At 41.5% G+C, this 3,856-nt stretch overlaps 1 pseudogene; it reads right to left on the reverse strand.

Annotated features, from left to right (window-relative positions):
* Positions 1-1,647: 1,647 nt before the first annotated feature.
* Positions 1,648-2,927, reverse strand: LOC149180704 (LEC14B homolog pseudogene; annotated as a pseudogene).
* Between the last annotated feature and the right edge of the window lie 929 nt (positions 2,928-3,856).

Raw genomic sequence — 3,856 nt, forward strand, 5'->3', positions numbered from 1 at the left:
AAACTGTTCCTGTTTGTCGGTCTTTGATTTGCCTCACCATATTCGAATCCAAAAGAGCTTGCCTTTTATCTTTAATTGACCAAAATAGAGCGGACTGCCACATCTTGGATGTGCTGCAGGCTATACTGATAGACAGGTGTCTCTCTTTCAAGTTTCTCAATCATCTCACCAACATAGCTGCTCTGCGTTTAAAATCATCACCTACAGCAGTTTCGTAGCGCGCTACGAAACTGCTGTGTGATTTAAAAAACACAGTCTTCCTCTAAACTCCTCATAAAATTGAATAGCTGCTGTTGCCATTCTTCAGTTTCACCTTTGCTATGCTGGGAATCAGAATCACATTCTCTGTATTCTTCATAAGACTAGAGTGGGTTACCTTCTTTTCTTCATCAAAGATCACCTCAAGCTTAGGCCTAACATAATTATTGAGAACTAAAGCACACAAAATCGATGCCCTTTTTATATTTTTTATCTCTGTCTCATCCTCCTGACTGACTTTAATAAACTGTAGTCCCTCAACCAACTCAATCTCCTTAATCTGTAGCTCTTTTTCTAAGAAGCCATTAATACTCTTTGACATCTTCTGTGTCATCTTATCTTCTAAAATAGAAACCAACAACTACTGCAAATCAAAGCACGTGCTTTGCTCTAATGATTCATGTGCTTTTAGAACCTTGCAGTGCAAGGCCTTTAACCTTTTTCTCTCTGTACCATCCATGACAATGATTGCAGATTTGAGATGTTTCTGCAGAGTATCTCTGGATTCTGTGTCAGATGTATTTTCTAATCTTCCCTTCCAAAAAAGGAAATAGATCACACTTTATGGAACAAACAGGGCACAAAAATTCACAATAATGTTTCGCTCCTTTACAACTCCTCCAATATCAACACTAAGTTTTAGATCAACCAGATCACTATTGTTAACATGCTGAGGAGTAATTGTTGTGTCTGTAACTGCTTGATCAAGTATACCCACTGATTCATGATTTGAAAAACCCTTGTATTTTCTATCTGCTTCATTGTACATATTTCCACAAGAATGCCTCCTTTCCAGCGCTAACGGTGCTTCTTCATTTCTCACAGAGCGTGAAGAACATTTTTAGGGAATGCCTTAAGGCTCTTTCTTGTAAATGACCGACACAGTAAGGTTTTGCACAACTCATCAACCTGGACTTCACTGTTTTCCTTCAGCTCACCGGCCTCTATCAAAAACTCTTAAGAGTGAAGCATATCTAGGCATAATAGGTTGAGAACCCTCAAAATTATGATTCAGGGGTCTAGGTAGGACTGGATTTGTTGATTGATGAAGAACAGTAAACGGAATGATTTCCACTTCAGCAGTTGCATTTAGAGACTTATTTTCAGCAGAGACACTTTCAGAGAATAGAAAAGTGAAAGATCTTCCCACCATGCTTGCACAACAATTCTTGTAAACTGCCATACCATGCTGTGGAGATGCTTTCTTGCAGCAAACTTTAGCCCAAGGGCTTACATTGCATTAGTCTTATCTCTTATAATCTCGTTTCAGCAAAGAATGCATCACTAATCAATTGGTGAATCACTTTCGAAATGATTTTCTAGGATCTTCAACGTGTTCCACATACTTGTCAGAATAGTCAGACATCCAGTTTGCACGGTGTTCTTACATCAATTTAGATTAAGCTCGCTTGCACATGTAATTATAAGGCTAATGCTGAAAGATGGAGAGAAGTAGCAGCGGACAATAGTACGCAAGACAGCATGTCCCCTGTAAGTCGTCAGAGACTGGTCATAAGGATGCTTAGCATTCTTCCTATTCCTTGGATGCTCCATCCAACGATAATCCCATTCATTACCAGAGGAACTCCTTGACTTTATGCTAGGATTTCCTGCTGTCATTTTGCGAATATCCCACATCTTTGTCGTCTGGTCTTTTCCACTAGAAATAAAATAGCGTCCATCTCCACGACTATTAATGAAAGTAATGCTTTCCAAATGTCCAACTATAGTTCCAGCAGGCTGTGCCCCGGATGAAAGGCAACGCCTATCCCAGACCTTGCAATAGCTATCATCGCTTCCAGAGTAGATCAAGTGGCTAGTGTCATCTGCAAATGATACTGTATTGACATCATCCTCATGAGCTGGTATCTTTAAAGAACGCCTGTTCGTTTCTAGATCATAAACATATATAGATTTGTCATTGCTGCCGGCAACAAGTTCTCGTCCATCTGTTGAAAACTTAACGCAGAAAATTCCAAATGAGCGCTTCATGAATTTCTGTGACGTTTGCTAAGGATTCTCTGACACTGCTTCGAACATTCACAATGTGGACAATAGGAGTGATAGTAGCATACACAAGGTAACGCTGATCAGGTGAAAGAGAAGTGTCAGGCAAGCACATCCTTTTGAATTGTCCATTCATTCTCCACATTGTATATTCTTATCCGATGATCCTGAAATCCTGTGACAAAAAGGGAGCCATCTGCTGAAAATTGTCCAATATATGCTCTACAGTCCATCGTATCCGTTGCTTTGCCTCTAGCAGATACAGTCACAATACCGTTTGCGTCATTGTGCTGGTGGAATGACCTTGACTAATACGACCCCATTTTCCGTCAAAGAAAAACAAATGTCAACCAGGTGTCTATGTTCTCTGTCGGTGGAAGAACTAATGCACGAACAGCTAGCACCGTTTGCTCAATCTTAACACTTCAAAAGCTCATCACTGACGCGTACACGATCCCACAACCACGTATATTTGAAGATAATATATGCACTACCTTTAGTCGACAACCAGCTTCTACTTCATGGGAGGAATTCACACTTATACAAGCATTTTTATCCTGAGAAACGTTCTTATCATTATAAAGAACCTGAAGAACCTCAGACAAAGGTGGAGCCGATATCATCGCCTTGATATCTTCAATCTTATCTGAAAGATCTGACATTAGACCTTTAAGCACATCAACTCATCCACAACAGTTGTAGTCAGTGTACAATAGGCATGCTAGGATTTGGGCCTCCGCTGGAAACTCGAACAAATCCCTAATTTCATAGCACACTACGAAACCACCTAAACAGGTAGCGCTGCGAAACTGCTAAAAGAGAATTCAGGCGCTACGAAAACACCCTGTCTTTAATGCTAGGCTAAAAAAAAATTTGGCAACAACATTTTCAGTGATAACAGACATGTTTCCTCTTCTCATCAAAGGCAACTTGGAGCAGCTGCCTCATCCTCTACAGCACACCAGCAAGCAGCCAAAACTACTTATCAGGCTTCCAGCAAAGGTAAAGAAAAGCAGATGGAGCAGGAACAACCACCTCCTACAGCAGAACAGCAAAAGGAACAACAAAAAGAAGAACAGCCAAAGCAGCAAGAAGAAACAGCTGAGGCCCCAAAATCCAAAGAGCAGCAGGCTCAAGAAACTGTGCCTCCTAGGCAAGAAACTACAGTGGAGGCCTCGGTGCTCCAAACTCCACAAAATGAGGAAAAAAGCAAGAAGAGGGATAGAGAACAGGAGACTCCCCTCGCCACATCCACAAATCAAGGGGAGAAAAGACAGAGACTAAATCCCCTTTCAGAAGAAGAGATGCCTATGGGGCAATCCTTGGGCATGGGCCCACCAAGCATGGAGGCATCTGCCAGTTCCTTTCAGCAGGAACAAGAAAGAACCCTTGGAGGAGAGGTCAGCTCCTCAAGCCAGCAAAGGAGAGCTGAAACTGGCATAAAACAACAATTCATTGATATCAAAAAGAGGAATGAGCCACTTAGGCTCCAGCTCTACAATCACTTGCTCAAGATGGCCCCTACAAACCAGCAGAGGCTTATGTCCGCTTATGACATAACAGAGGGGAAAATGACCATGAGTCATTTCAT

Source organism: Pinus tabuliformis, chromosome 3_2 (genome assembly GCF_031772625.1).
Source record: "Pinus tabuliformis cultivar Carrire ecotype Pingquan chromosome 3_2, CPIR1, whole genome shotgun sequence".
Taxonomy (NCBI): Eukaryota; Viridiplantae; Streptophyta; class Pinopsida; order Pinales; family Pinaceae; genus Pinus; species Pinus tabuliformis.